The 16,476-nt window shown below is 40.3% G+C and overlaps 1 protein-coding gene across 1 annotated transcript in view; it reads right to left on the minus strand.

The window, feature by feature from the left end:
• ripor1 (RHO family interacting cell polarization regulator 1) overlaps window positions 1-13,589 on the minus strand; it is a 282,943-nt gene extending 269,354 nt beyond the window's left edge. The window contains exon 1 of the mRNA XM_073069931.1: window positions 13,484-13,589. The gene's annotated coding sequence lies outside the window, so the exon portion shown is untranslated. The remainder of the gene's footprint in view (window positions 1-13,483) is intronic.
• Window positions 13,590-16,476: the final 2,887 nt, after the last annotated feature.

Genomic DNA, 16,476 nt, shown 5'->3' on the forward strand with positions numbered 1-16,476 from the left:
TTGAAAGCATTTGGACGAGTTGAAAAGGAAGACAAGAAGGGTTAAATGTGAATGCTAAAGGTATGTGGATGTGGAAAGTATTTCTCCCCCCCCCCCCGGAGTATATCACAAATGAAAGGAGACCCAATTGGTAAGACCACACTTGGAGGTTGGGAGATGCCAACATCAGTGTAAACATAGTCAAAATAATTAGTTTCCTTTATATGTGATAGTGGAGATGAGAATGGAGATTCATCAGAGAATTATTTGAATTTATCAATAGCTGTAGCAAGGGAACCAAAAGCTGAAAGAAAACAACGTATTTAAAGAAAAATAATAATGCAAGATTTTAGTCACGTACAAAGGGAAGGACCATTTCCTCAATGATAATCATCAACTTGAAGTCATTTAAAAATTTGTGTGGGATTAATCAAAGAACGGAATAACTTGCATAGGGAAGAACAAACAAACATTTTGAAGCCAAGGGGACAATGCAAGGCTGTGGGATTCTCTGAAAGCTGCCCAAACCAAATAGTCCAAGTAAACTACTTAATTACTGTAATTTTCCAAAATTCCATCACTGAGGCAATACAAATGAAATAAGACTTGATTTAGATTCCACAAAGACATAAAAGAAAAAGTGAAAATTGAGAACGGAGGAGTATAGGTTCTAAATGGAACAGAATCTAAACTTTAAATGAACAGCACTGACAATGAAAGAAAAGTAAATCTTTTTGAATAATTATTGAACTACAAAACATTTTGCGATGTATGGCTTCATCTAACTTGTACACAAAATGTGTATTTTTGTGAAGCTTTTAAAACTATAGAGTCAGAGCCATACAGCACAGAAACAAGCTCTCTCAACCACCATGGTCATCCCAACCACCAGATATCCATCTTTACTAATACAATTTACTAATGATGCAAGCACCTATCCAAATACTAATTAAATGTTGAGAGAGTACTTCTCTCTACCAGACCCTCGGCAACGTGTTACAGAGTCGATCCCTTATCTGGTTAAAGTAAATTCTTCCTCAGATTCTCTCTAAACCTCTCTCTCCTTAACCTAAAGCTATGCTCTGTACTTTTAGTACTTCCTCTGTGGGGTAACTGTCTACCCTATCCAGTCATGTATAAAACTGTCATGTCCTCATCTCAGCCTCCTCTGCTCTAACAAAGATAAGAAATCTTATCCACACTCTTCTTATAATAGCAGCAGGCAACATTCTGATGAACCATTTTTTTATTTTATTTAGAGATATAGCACGGACTAGGTCATTCTGACCCTATGAGCCGTACCACCAGCTACCCATGATTTAACAACCTCACTACAGGACAACTTACAATGACCAATTAACCCACCAACCTTTGCGCCGTTGGACTGTGGGAGGAAACAGGAACATCTGGAGAAAAAAACCACACATTCCACCAGGAGAACATATAAACTAATTAGAGGACACTGGGATTGAACTCCCAACTCCGACACTCCAAGTTGCAGTAGTGTTGCATTAGCCTCTATGCTACAGTGGTGGCATGTTCAGCCATAACAACTAACAGACTGCTCCATCACTGCAGTGGTCTGAATGCCAGGGCACAAGGAACATGAGAATAATCCTGATAATACCAATAGACTTGTGTACATGACATGCACTTTTAATAAATATTAGTTTTAATTCTGCAATGTCCATTTACAAAAACATCAGAGGAAACAGAATACCCAAACTTTCAGAATTGAATGAAACTCTGGGTACATCTGAACCAGTAGCTCCACATCATTTAGACTCTGACCATGGCTTCAGTTTTGAAACCAAATACAATGCACAAAACATGCCTATGGACATTGTGATCACGTTAACAATTAGTCACTAAAAACACAATGTTAAAGGGGGTCATGTTTTATTTACTCAGTCATCCGTTCCAAATCACTGGAGTAGTTACTTACTAGGGTCATGGTGACTTATTTAAGAGCAGGAGAGTGCATCATACAGTATAGATACCACCATCACCCTGAAATGTTAATAGTTGATTTTTCATGGGTCCGTTTACTTTGGATCCACACAAATCAGATGGTCAATGCCCAACACTTACTGGAAAAAGTCAGGTATCAGATATTTTCTTAGTACATCTATTTATACCAAAAGCGCAGGCCGTTGATAAAGTAAAATTTATCATGAAAAAGGATTTAGTTCTTTCCCCACATATATGACAAATAAGCTCTTCTTGGCTACCAGCTGGGTACAAGTATCTATTTTAACTGACGGTTCAATGACAAACTCTACCATCTTCATCAGGAATGATGCTTGGGCACGTCTAGTCTTGGTGGTATTCATACCCCTGTCACCCATCCCTCCTGATTGGTTAGTCCTCATCCAATGAGGTTTCTGCTGTTCTACCTTGTTTACAATCAAATTCTGGTTCTTACTTAAGAGTGAGACCCTCACAGGATTCCCTGTGAATAAGGAGCAGCATTTATTGGCCAGGTTGGAAACCCCCATCAAGTAGCACAAGAGACGTAGCCATTTGGGTTACCTGGAGAAATCAGCAGAAGCAGAACATTGCACTTGCAATGGCCATGGGATTGACTTTGACAGCACAATACTACTATGCCACACCAATAGCTTTTGTGACCGCCTGGTGAAGGAAACCATTGAAATAAAACTGGAAAAAAAGAATTTTAACAAAGACAAAGGTCTCACTCTAATTAAGAACTAGAATTCGATTGTAAGCAAGGTGAGAGTGGAAACCTGACTGGATGAGGACTAACCAATCAGGAGGGATACCACACCAGTGGGGGGTGGGGGGAGAAGGAGAGGGAAGAGAAGAGATAAATACATGCCCAGTCATCATCCTTGATGAAGATGGCAGAGCATCTTCAAAATGTTGGTTAAATCGATACTTGTACCTAGCTGGAAGCCTGAGAAGAGTTTATTCATTAAAATTTATCATCAATCTCTTGTCATTATCCTTCTGTTGACAGAATGCAAACAAGGGATTAATAATTGACCTCTACTTTTGGCATCAAGTATAAATATTCTGCCCTTTAAGTGCTTTAACCCCACTACCTAGGCAACACACAAAACCCAAATGTAGATGGAAACAACACAAAGCATCTCTGACACCAGAATTGGCTTTCTGACAGCGATTTAGGAACGGCGATACAAACCACTCCACATAATACTGTTTGCTCATATATTCAAACTGTCTTCATACTATGGACCTCTCAATACTTTGGACATAATTTAAACTTTGGCTATAAAAAAAAAACTGTATCCCGAATGATTTTGAGACAAATACCGCCTGCTGTTATCTTTCGTGTCTATTTTGAAAATGGGTTCTATTTTAGATGAACACTTTATCAATGAAAGACAAGTTTCCCTGGCTTGCCCCTATCTAATTCTCATGTCACACAATGCAAGCCAATTGATGAATTGTATTAAAGGAGCTGCAGGAGAATTCAAAGCAATAAAAGCCTACATATTGCTCATGGTGAGCATGAAATTTGTCGCCAATTATCTTGGGAAAACAGTTGTTCCTGCCTAGTCTGACCTTCATGCAACTCCATACCCTTCAATATTTGTGGCACTTAACTGTCCTCAAATGACAAACTACTAAGTTCTGGATGCAGTCAGGGTGATCAATAAATACCAGTTGGGTGAACAGTGACTCCCAAGTCCACTGACCAAGTAAAAATAAAACGTACTTTTGAAGTTCATATTATTTCTTCTAATTGGCCCCAATTAGACCAAGAGCACAGCTCTCCATATCCAATTCACCATTCTTCAATACACTGTACAAAAGACACCCATAGTGACTCAAATACCAGCAGAATTTTTAGTGTGTCAACTAGAGCAAAATATGTTTGAAATCAAGTCTTGTGTGACAGTCTACATTGTTACTGAAATATTGGAGGACAAACTGGTTATTCTGGGGTAAAAAGCCCTGAAATTTCAGTTAAAAAAACATTAAATTTTGTTATTTTTGCTGTAGTAACATCTCAATTAAAAACAATAAAATGATACTTTAAGCAAGAGTTACTTTGAATGGAAGGAAGTCTATCGTTATAAAAACAGGGTAGGAATCAGCTTCCTGCCTGGAAGATCCTACAGATACATTCTCCTGAATGATGCCAAGCAATCAGCATTGTGGAGAAGCTGCACAACACTTCCAGAAAACAGAAACAGAAACACTCCCTGTTGGAAAACTTACACAGAAAAGAAAATGAAGTGAACATTCCCGTTCAGCTTCATGGATTGTTTGTCACTAGCAGGTAATTGTTTGGCTTTACCATTTCCTATTTTGGTCATTGGATTTACCAGCATGGGTAGCTCATGCACTCTAAAAAGAGGAAAGCAGCAAGAAAAAAAAAGGAACAAGCAGGTAGTAAACTGGAGATATGCTAGCTTGCTTGAGAAGGTACAGAGTTCCCGATGGCCAAATAATGGAAATCGCTGAGGATATAAAAGACCATGCTCCAACAGTCACACTAGCAGGTGCAAAATGTTAGCTCGTAGTACAAAAATGACACATTCCACAGGCCACAATTATACTAAAAAAAAGCCGGCCGGTGGTGTAGTGACATCAGCACCAGCATTCGAGGCATGTGGTCCTGGGTTCGAATGTGGCCGACTCTTTGCACGCTTTCCATCCATGTTGGGCTGAGCGTCGAGCTAGCAATCGGCAAGTGCGAAAGAAATGGCAAAGGTTGCCACCCGATGTGCCACAAGGTGTGGAAAGGATCAACACACACACACAAAATGATAAAGCATAATGTTTCCAGTATTTTAGGTGTCTTCACATTCATTAAAATTGGACACATAAATATGACACTACTTCAGGTATAACTGAACATGAAAAATGTTATCATTCCAGTGAAACTACAAGTTGATCAACTGGCAAGATTATTTCTAATACATTATACTGGAGGTACGAAAGCTTAACATTCAGAAAATCAGCACTGCAGACTGAGAAAAAAAAACTAAAGACTAAACATCCTCAGATGCAGAGGAATGCAGTCTGTTCACTTCCAAAGCAAACGAGCAGCACTACGTCTTTCAGCTTATGAGATGTTACAGACAGTGCTATTCAAAACGATTCTTTAAAAAGGAACTTGCACTTTTATAGTACCCCTTGCAGTGTCTTGAAATCCAAAAATATCAAGTACTTCAGCTTTTTGAAAGTGTAGTCATTGATGTTACATCAATAACATTAGCACATGTCCAGTATTCTGTAGAGTGATAAACCTGAAAGTGTCAGATGCCTGAAAACATTGGATTTTCATCAAACATGCACTGAATACCCTTAGAATTTCATCAGTGTTAAGAGAGCCTGACAGTGTTTTGAGTACAGAAGCAATTCCAGCTCATTGTTAGGCACCTGGAGATGCACATAATCCATGCAAGAAAGGTATAGGTTTAGTCAGGCACTGACTACTTTATTATTGCTTTTCTATGTTAAAGCCAAAAATGAAATTCCTCATTCCAACCACATTCAACCTGCTCATTTTCTGTGAAATTCAAGGCAGAGGGAACTCAAGAGCAATGTTCCCCCTGTTACAAATGTGCAGACCAACCATTGCTCTAAGCAGGAATTAAAAAAAAGACTGAAAACTGGGAGTCACTTTAAATTTTGTTTGTAATATACATACTATGAATATTTAGAAAGTAAACTGAAAAATCAGTTTTGATTTTACTTATTAGTTTAAGGGTATAATGAAATACAAAGAAAATCTTCCACATTTTGTAAAATTTTTCCTCGCCTGTCTTTACTACAAACCCATTGTCTATAAACACAGTTCAGATTAATTTCTCATCCAGATGAAGGTATGTCTTAATCCTCATTAGATCATCCAAATGGTCCACTTCTAATCTGTATCTGGATTTATATTTGACTGAATTCACAAGACTGAATCTACTTTCAGAGTCTGCACTAGAAGCTTGAAATGTTTCAATGATGCAACTAGAACTGACAGTTCTTCAAATTCTTCATTTCTAAGCACAGAGTTCAACATGTCGGTGAACATCTTAATTAAACCAGTCTTAAGTTTCTCAGAAACAACAATTTGAAATCACAGTGTTGCTGTGATATTTCATATACAAAAGAAAATTCTATCTGCGTGACAACAAAGGCTATGAGTGCGAGAGAGTTTCAGTTACTACACGGCCGCTCACCCACGTAGCTTAGAGGGAACAGTGCTCGAGTACAAAATAGCCTCATTTCAAATGGATTTTTGGATACAATATTTTTCTTTAATACCTTAAATGCAGACAGATCTTATCCACAAAAGCAACACAGATACTCAAAAGGCCAGTACACTGTCCTAATCTCAGGCTGTCTTAGTGTTGGAAATACATGACATTGTAAACCTAAATTGAGATCAATAGAAAGAATTCATGTTTCTTTTAAAAAAAAAGCTTAATAAAAAATGTTGTTCATCATTAACAGCAGAGAATGGCCTCAACAATTTAGACACGTTTCAAACTAATGATTACTGTTTGTATAGTTACCCAAATCACATTTTGGCCAGACTAATCCCATCCTACATCTGGATGTCATCTGTATTATTTTGCTGCGTGTTCTTGCATTTCATTGCACATCATTAGGGATTTCTGAAGTGGGATATCTTTTCTTGCGAGCAGTCAACTCTTAGGTCTGTCTTCAATTCTCAGGTGGGTGAAAGAATGATGGCACTTCCTTGGGAACCAGACTAAGAAGCTGCACTTTGATGGATGAAGACCTTAGCAGTTAACAAATACTTTGGTGTGATTTAATGGCGCACAAATTTCTACAAGCATGTATTTGATGATGTCTGAGATCTGTGAGGAACCAACCAGAGATGCAATTGCTGGGCAAAGTTAACACAACCTAATAGCCCTCGTGCATTTAAATACATAAAGATTCATGAAGGTATTACTCGGTTACAAGGAGACAGACTGGATATTTGTTTCCTGGACTGTAGGAGGCTGAGGGATAACCTTATTGATATGTATAAAATCTAGACAAAGTAGATAGCTGCACTCTTTTCCCAGGGTAGGCGAGTCTTGAACTATAAGACATAGATTTAGGGTGGAATGGGAAAAGTTTCCTGTCAGATCTCTTTAAAAACTTTTGCAGCAGAGGGTGGTGGGTAAATGAAATGAGTTTCCACAGGAAGCCGTAAAAACATGTACAATTGGAATGTTTAAAAAATATTTAGACAAGAACATAAACAGAAAAGGTTTAGGGATATGAGTCAAACACAGTCAAGACTAGCTCCGATAGACAACTTGATTAGCATGCATGAGTTGGGCCCAGGAGTCTTTTTCCACGCTGTATAATATTAGATATTATAATATTATTAGATAATATTAGATCTATATCCTGGGAACTTTGCTGCCCACCTCTGTTCTGAGTCATCACAGACTTCTGCCACAGAAAGTACAATTGAAAGCCAAAATTTGGCAGCAGAGTGAAAGCACAGACACATTTCACCACTAGCTACCCCATTGTACATATTCTCAGAAAATATAGAAAGATGCCTGGGAAAATAGACATCAGCAGGAGACAAATAAGTGTCCTTAGATCTCATGCATTTATTCACATGTTGTGGAAAGGAAGATTTATATTACCGACATCTTCCTGATATTTTTAAAGCAAGTACCTGCATAATCACATCAGTGACAGGTATCATTTGGCTACTAAATTGTAATATACTTTTTAAAATTGACATTAATAGAGAACAACAATAAGGCTACCTGGAATTAGAATAAGATCATAACCAAATGCCGCACGGAGACCAGCAATTTTACCTCATTCTTGATAATTTCCTTCACGGTTTTATTTTCTTGCATCGTTTTCAAACTGATTTGTTTCCATTTTTCTGTTGCATGATATTTGCATCCCAACAGAGCTGAAAGCTCATCTTCTATTTCACAATCAGGGGTTTTGGAATCCACTTTAGTCCATAAGCATCCAGAGAAACTTCTTTTCATTGGGGTTCTACATTAACTCATGTGACATTTAGTTATGAAAATCAAATTCTAAGGAAATTGTGTCACTGCGAACCTATACACGATAGCTGAGAAAGTGTTCGGCAAACTGCAATAATCTGTTGAAAAAGTAGTAGTGGTTGTGTACAGTGAATATAGATTTAAAAAGCCCACTGTCTCTTAGGTAAATAATTAATGCAAAGTGCATTATCAATTGACTTGTAACTCTGTCATATGTAGAGGCATAGAGGAGTTGTACATGCCAAAGTAGGAGATAGCAATGAGTGTTATTTGTTGCAGACTGCCTTCCAATATGTCCATTGTCAACGCTCCAGGATAATGTTTCCTTCTGATTCTCCCTCATTTCCTTCCCAGCGGAAACACCTGGTTTTACTCAGAATCAGCACAGCAACACTAACCTCAGCAATGCATTTCAAGAACAAGGCATTCTCAAGATGGCTGTGTGCTGTTGTTCCAACATTCTTTTATAGAACTGGTTCTTGTACAAGTATTAGAGTACATCGTTTGATAAATTACGTGCATTCACCAAACGAAGGCACCTCGGCCTTGGTACTTCATTGCTCTCAAAATTGGGCACGCAGAAGGGTACTGGATGTTTTTGCATTCCAAAGGCATGTTAAATTCATGAAAATAAATCAGGCACACAGCTAAGGCCGTCCATACTATTCACTGGCTACCTGCCAGTTTTAAGAGATTGGGGAGTAAGGCAGGCCTATAATCAGAATTTCAGAAAATGACTGAAAGTAATTCAGACTCATGTAATACAGTCCAGGTGCTGAAAAACAGGAGAACGCTTTTTCCCCATCAGAAGGCAGAAATCTCATCAGGAAGTGTCTTTCAGCAATGACAAGAGGTCACCAAGCAGGCCGGTGCCAGGTGATTCATTCCCAAGGCATGGCCGCCTTGACCCTACAAGTTCAAGAGGCTTAGCCAAAGTATGACAACAGGCATTGTTCTGTGATAGAGGTGTGCACCACCAGGCTGATTGCTCAAAACACTCTCATACAACTTGCAGCTGAAATCTTCACTCCATATTCTCTGCACTCACTCACCTCAGCAGCATCGCTGCTGTGTAGTCACCAGTGAATCACCAAGGGCATCCTCTCCAAGCACATCACAAGGCACTCACTAACAGGTTTCCTTGTAGCAGAAGAACTAGACTTAGCTTGAAGCAAGAAGAAACCACTGCCAGAGAATGGTGAGCATTATGTGAACAAACAAAAAGAGGAAATACGCTAAGTGGAAAGAGTCTGGTCCTTGGAGAGTGCCTTTACCAAGAATCTTCACACAGTCTTTCTTGACAAGCTGTCACACCAGCCTTTTTTACTTTCCATTTATCTAACACGTAGTCCCAAAGTAGGGCTACTTTCACCAGTAATCCTTTTCTTATAATTTCTTCATTTGGTAGAGACCTGACCACAAGACAATAGGCCACTTGGCCCATCAAATCAGCTCTGCCTTTGGATCATGGCTGATTTATTATCCCTTTCAATTCCATTCTGCTGCTTTCCCCCATAATCTTTGACACCCTTACTAATCTAGAACCCATGAACCTCCATGTTAAATATACCCAATGACGTGGCCTCCACAGTTGTGAATTCCACAGACTCACTGTCATGTAAAGAAATTACTCCTCATCACTGTTATAAAGAAACACATGTATTTTGAGGTTGTTCCTTCTGGTCCTAGACTCGCCCATATTGGAAACATCCCCTCTATCTAGGCCTTTCGGTATTGTGTCTCTCCTCTGGACCCTTTCCAATGCCAGCATGTTTTTTTTAAAGATAAGAAGCTCAAAACTGCTCGCAATACTCCAAATGCGGTCTGACTAATCCCTTATTAAGTCTCATCGTTACATCCTTGCTTCTATATTCTAGTCTTCCTGAAGGGAATGCTAACATTGCATTTACTTTTCTTACCACCGACTCAAACTACAAATGAACCTTTAGAGAATTTTGCACAGGGACCACCAAGTCTCTCTACACCTCCGATTCCTGAATTTACTCCCCATTTAGAAAATAATCTACACCTTTATTCCTTCTACCAAAGTGCATGACCAAAGTTCTTCAGTATGCTGGGACTTTAACTATAAAACTGCTATTTCCATTTCTAACCTCCTTAACTTGCAACTCTTGCATAAATATACAAGCCACACAGCATTGGATAATCACACCTCATCAATCACTCATGAAATTAATTCCTTGGCAGTCAAGATACTCTGCTCTCAGTTCAAACTGTTTCAGTGCCTTAACAACTGCCTGCTGACCCACACCATTTCTAAATAATAAGCAGGGCTTTTTTTGTCCAAAGCTTGCAAAGCTATATGTGGTAGAGGCAGGTTCGGTATTGTCATTTAAAGTAAAATTGGATAGGTATATGGACAGGAAAGAAATGGAGGGTTATGGGCTGAGTGCAGGTCAGTGGGACTAGGTGAGAGTAAGCGTTCGGCATGGACTAGAAAGGCCGAGATGGCCTGTTTTTGTGCTGTAATTGTTATATGGTTATAACAAAACAAAATCACTAACATCTGGGGCTTAGATATTTTAAAAGAACATTCTACTGGAATTTGAAAAGTCACTGACATCATAACTGGAATAATTTGTGAAGAGACAACATTCAAGTGACAGATGATCTCTGGAATATGGGATAGTTCAGGAGTAAGCTTCACCAGCCTGAATGGATGCAGCTAAAACATTACGCAATCCACAACAAAGCTATCATTAGGCTCTACAAGCATCAACACAACCACTAAGCTGTAGATCTATTAGCTAGATGTTCTTGCAGCAGAACCTCATTTCTGGTCATGTCAGGCCTCCTTATTAATGGATCAAGTCCTCACTCTGTATTTATGATACCCAATGTACAACAGCTATCCCAGACTAAATATAAATACACACAAGGAACTCGCACTCCACAACATGAACCCATCCCATCAGTTACCACCAGTCCTATCTGTGGAAAAGTCTGTAGGATCTACTTTGACTTTTTAAAGTAGTGGTCACCAATCTTTTTAAGCCCAAGATCCCCTAATTCAGCCTTAGTGAAAGGCAAGATCGACCCTAAATTGGTTAGTCACATGCATGTGCACCGTGCAGAAAAGACCGGAAGTGAAACCCGCAACCCAGAAGTAGAAATAATGTATGGACACCAGGGGTCACCCCCTTTTTTTGCACCGCGGACCGGTTTAATATTGACAATATTCTTGCAGACCCGCTGACCGGGGAGGGGGTGGTGTTAAACACGACCGGAATACAGTGATACTCGAAAGGATTCCTTATGTCCAGCCTATTCCGCAATTTAGTTTACGTGGCTCTCAGCACTTGCTTCTGTCCCGCTTGCTCACGTTTTTTTCCGCTGAGATAACTCAACAGGTTTGTCTTTAAGTTCAGGGTGCTTGGACTCAAGGTACTGAAGCAGTTTTGAGGGCTTCATTGCCTCATTAGACAGCCTCCGGGCCTAATCTCCAGCTTCCCGCCCACCCACTGCCAGATGCCTTGGCCAGGTGCGGCTGGTCGTGGGTGGGGTGAGAGGACAAGGTAAGGGCCGGAGGTCCCCATACTGGGGCCGCAGTGGTCGCAGTCCGGAGAGAATGACTGACCGAGCGAGGAGCGCAAGAGGACGCACGTCCGCCCCCTTGTAGGATCTATCAGCCGACAAAAGTTTGTCTTGAGGGATGACTTTTAGTGGATCACAGCGAGGTAGCTGCTCTGCTACTTACGAAACCCTGAGCTCAAATTAGGTTGTCTGCGAATATTTTAGCACCGGGTTCCCCATGAACATTCGGTCTGCTAAACATGTTTGGAGGCAGCGCCCATCTGTCTACGCTCCAGGCTGGTACCAACGGCACTTCCCGCCGGCCACATGAGGCAGCCTGTTACCCGAGGACAACCAGTGATCCCTGGAGCGAGGGTATCACTGCATTTAGGCAACTGGTGGCCTCGCGTGGGTAATGACCTTGTGTGTATTCAACAGTGATCGTGACAGGCAATGAGGAAAGGTGCAGCTGACTCACATCGTTTCATATCGACAAATCATATCCTCATGGCCTGGTGGTTGGGAACCACTGAAGTACGCTGTATAGTGTGTGGTGGGGCAGCTACACACATGCGCACTGGGCAGAAGAATGGAACTAAAACCCAGCAACCCGGAAACAATCTCTCAACAGTATTTGTGTATTTATTTTTCTTTTTTTTTTCGGGATTGATGCATCATCAATAACTCTCGGAGGCGTGAGGCGAGAGATAGGCTTTTATTATCTGGAAGAGAGCACCATCAGCAGCAAGAGACCATCACACAACATCCTGGAGACTGAGGGAGGAGCAGTGCCTCCAATCGCCTTTATACCGGGGTCTATGGGAGGAGCCACAGGAGCAGTCAGCGGGAGGGGGGGGGGGGCGTGTCCAGACAGGTATATGTAGTTCACCACAGGGATCTACTGGGAAAGTCTCAGAAATTGACCAGTCGATCGCGATCGACGGGTTGGCGACCACTATTTTAAAGTCACCTCAGAATTTAAATAAAAACTGGAGTGGAGCAGAGGATGAAGTGGTAATCACTCAAAAATCATACACAAAGAGGGAAAGACATTACTTACTTTATAAAGTAGACTCTTCAGGAGGATTAGGGACATCTCGCTGTTGAAAGGGGATAATCATGTGGTCAGTTGTGAAGATAAATAAAAGCTATTGCAAAGGAAATGTTTTGGAAATGGCAATTTGTCCTTTCATAGAGGTAGGAGCAGCATTCAGGCAAAATATCTGTAGGTTGTTTGAGAGGCAAATACAGTATTTTGTTTTAGAAATTTTGTAGAATGGCAGCTATTACTAGTAACTGTTGAACTATCTGGGCACAACACATTAAACAAAGCGGCACTTTACTGATTATAAAACCCATGGAAAGACCGGTCTCCACAGCAACCAAAGTCTCCAGCTCAATGCATACCACTTTTTAAAACCCCTAAACAAAATATCAAGGCTCGGGAAGGTTCATCAAAAGGTTATGTTTACTTAACTAAACGCCGCATAATAATGAAGAAATCTGTAATTGCAAAACAAGTTATACCGAATTAAAGTTTATACGAATATATGAGTAATTTTGCCATGCGTGGAGAGGCAGGGGAAAACCCAGATCTCGTCTGTATCCTTAACCAAGACATAATTTAATGTTTGGCAGCAGCGCGCCACTCCAGACAACTTCGAATAAACTTCAGAGACATCTTCAACTTTAGAAACAACTCGGCAAATTGGGTCCGATGTGCGCAAGAGGCTCAACCGAAGTTCGATGTTATTCCATTAAAATAAATCGACGCGCTTTGTAACGTGTATACACAAACCACAGTTTCAATTTCAACGCAGGTGGAAAGCAAATCAAAGAACACCGACATATAACACCGAATTATATCTGCTGTAATTACAGTTATTTTATAATGCTAACATTACAACCTGCGAACATTTAATTGGCAATCGTCACTGAAGTTAAATGTGACGTTCCTTTCTGGTGGTTAAGCAACAGCCTACCTTCCACTGCGCACTGAGTAGACAGGTCAATGGGGGTCCGGCAGCTTCTTTCAATCAACTTTATATAGAGAGAAATGTGACCAACGTCTTCAGCTACCCAATGAAGACGAACTGCCCGGAATCGGCGAGCGTAGAGAGGGACGGTGCTCTCTGAGAGCAGTTGTGTGATTGTGTCGGGATGTTCAGCACCACTGACACGCCCACTGCTCTCCGGCGCCACCCCTCCAAACCCCAAATACACTCACACTTAGCAATGAAGCACTGGACATCTTGTACCTCCTTGTCCTTTGGCCGCAGCGTGGAACCGGCCTTTCAGCCCCGCGATCTGACCCTAGCATAATCACAGGACAATTTGCAATGACCAATTAAGCTACCCAACTGGTACGTCTTTGGACTGTGGAAGGAAACCGGAGCATCTGGAGGAAACACACGCGGCCACGAGGAGAATGTACAAACTCCTTACAAGCAGGGCCTGGCAGATGGAGTACAACACTGGTAAATCCACAATGGAAGAAGAAATAGAAAATCAGATTAGTACTTAAATGGTGAAAGACTGCAGCATGTTGTTATGCAGAAGAATTTGGGAGTGCTTGTGCATGTATTACAAAAGGTTGATTTGTAGGTACAACAGGTTATCAAGAAGGTTGACCTTTGTTGCCGGAGGGATTAAATTTAAGCGCATGGAAGTCATGCTGTAACTGTACAGGGTACTAGTGAGGCTGCACCACAGTTCTGTTCTTCTCACTTGAGGCTTTGGAAGCCGTTCACCCAGTTGCATCTGGAGTTGAGAGGGTTAGTCTATGAGGAGAGATTGAGTCACTTGTTGGAACTCAGAAAAATGTGAGGTGATCTTATAGAATCATATAAAATTATGAAAGAGATAAATAAGATAGAGGCAAGAATGTTGTAAGTGAGCCTCACAATTCAGAGAAATATATTTAGGATGGAGATGAGGAGAAATTGCTATTTCCAGTGAGTATGAATTTCAGAATCACGTTCATTATCACCGGCATGTGACGTGAAATTTGTTAACAGCAGCAATTCAATGCAATACATAATCTAGCAGAGAGAAAAAATAATAAAATAAAACATATAAATAAACAAGTAAATCAATTATGTATATTGAATAGGTTTTTAAAAAAATATGCAAAATCAGAAATACTGTATATTAAAAACAAAGCGAGGTAGTGCCCAAAGCTTCAATGTCCATTTAGGAATCGATGGCAGAGGGGAAGAAGCTGTTCCTGAATTGCTGAGTGTGTGCCTTCAGGCTTCTGATGGTAACAGTGAGAAAAGGGCATGCACAGTATTGCAGGTTCTGAGGCAGTTGATGAGACCAATGTGGTAACTGTAGGGGGCTCTTCCACAGATGGGGCAGGAAGATGAAGTGGTACACTCCTTCTCCCAATTAGGAAGGGCAGGGACTCAAAGTCCTACTGCTCCTCCACATTTGCAATTGTGGGTGTTACTGACAATCAGAATCAAGTCTATTATCACTAATGTCATGAATTTTGTTGTTTTGCGACAACAGTACAGTGCAATACTTATACTATAAATTATAAGGAAGTTATATTAAAAATAAGTGGTGCAAAATGAGAGCAATGATCAGAATCAGGTTTAACATCACAGGTAGACGTCATGAAATTTGTTGTTGTGTGACACAGTGAAATAGTATCCACGGGTATATTGACCACTAAGAAACCTGATGGCCAAGGAGAAGAAGCTGTTCCTAAAGAATTGAGTGTGTCCCTTCAGGCTTTTACCTCATTACTGATAATAGTAATGTTGGATGTTACAGTTTTCAGGGGAGGCCTCAAGTACATTTTTGAATCTTTCCTCTATCTGTGGTAGTCTCTTCCTGTAACTGAGCTTGAAATATAACGTAATTTTCAGGAGTCTGGTATTAGGCATACAGCAATGTTGTCTGGCTAACATAGCCAGTTGAGTGTAACTAGGGTCTCAAAGTGTCCTGGCAGAGATCACTAATATTTAGTTCAAGTATTCTTCTCGTGAATCTGGAGGATCTTGCAGAGATAGTGTTGATCTGACCATGCCAGTATCTTGAGATGTCTGCTGAAGACAGTCCAGGTCTCAGAAGTAAACAAAAATGCAGGGATTACTGATGCTTGGCAAACTATACATTTATTATACACAGAGGTCTAAAATTATTATCTTCAAACAACTTTTCTTCAATCAACCAAAGTACCCCAACGATTTTCTTGATGTATCTTGACACCAATGTAGCACTTCACCGCCAATTAACATCCCCCAGGCACGGAGCTAATTTTCAGAACTAATGAGAAGCCATACAATCCACAATAGTTACACGTCAGAACCAAGAGCAAATGAACCTCAGCAACTGAGTCACAATATAGCACCAATACCTGCATTTGTGTGCTCAAGACATCTTCAACTCATTCAGTAAAACATATGAGAGAATTCACCTTACAATGAATATCTGCCCCTAAAGGTCCTCTGAACAACACTGCCCTCCAACAGTGAAGGAGCACGCTGAGACTCTGGAAAGTGTGAACCACTTTCCATCTCTTGGGAGCTGCCTCTCATCAATGGTGAAATATGCCATTGGCTTCAGTGCACCTGGACAGCTGTTCAATTGAAAGAAAGGGTGTTCAAAGTTCTAAAGGATACAGGGTAAAGTAGATTGGATAGCTAAGAAATGATATTAAATGGGAAAATGTGCTTGAGATACTACTTGAGTAGTACTACTCCTCTTTCTATATAACTACAAAATAAACTTGTCCATTTTTGACAACCAGGGATGGAGGTTATACAGCTCGAATAAAATCATTCTCTTGCCTACAAGTTTCAAATAAAAAGCTGTTTAAGATATGTTTTTGAAGGACAAAATCTACAAATAAACAAAACACACTAGTGTATGGATTTTCAGAAAGAATTAGCTAAAAGATATGAAAATATTTAGAGGTACCATGTAAAAGTAAAACAATGCTCAATGTCTCTCCCTGGTCTTTAAC

This window comes from Hemitrygon akajei, chromosome 17 (genome assembly GCF_048418815.1).
Source record: "Hemitrygon akajei chromosome 17, sHemAka1.3, whole genome shotgun sequence".
NCBI lineage: Eukaryota > Metazoa > Chordata > Chondrichthyes > Myliobatiformes > Dasyatidae > Hemitrygon > Hemitrygon akajei.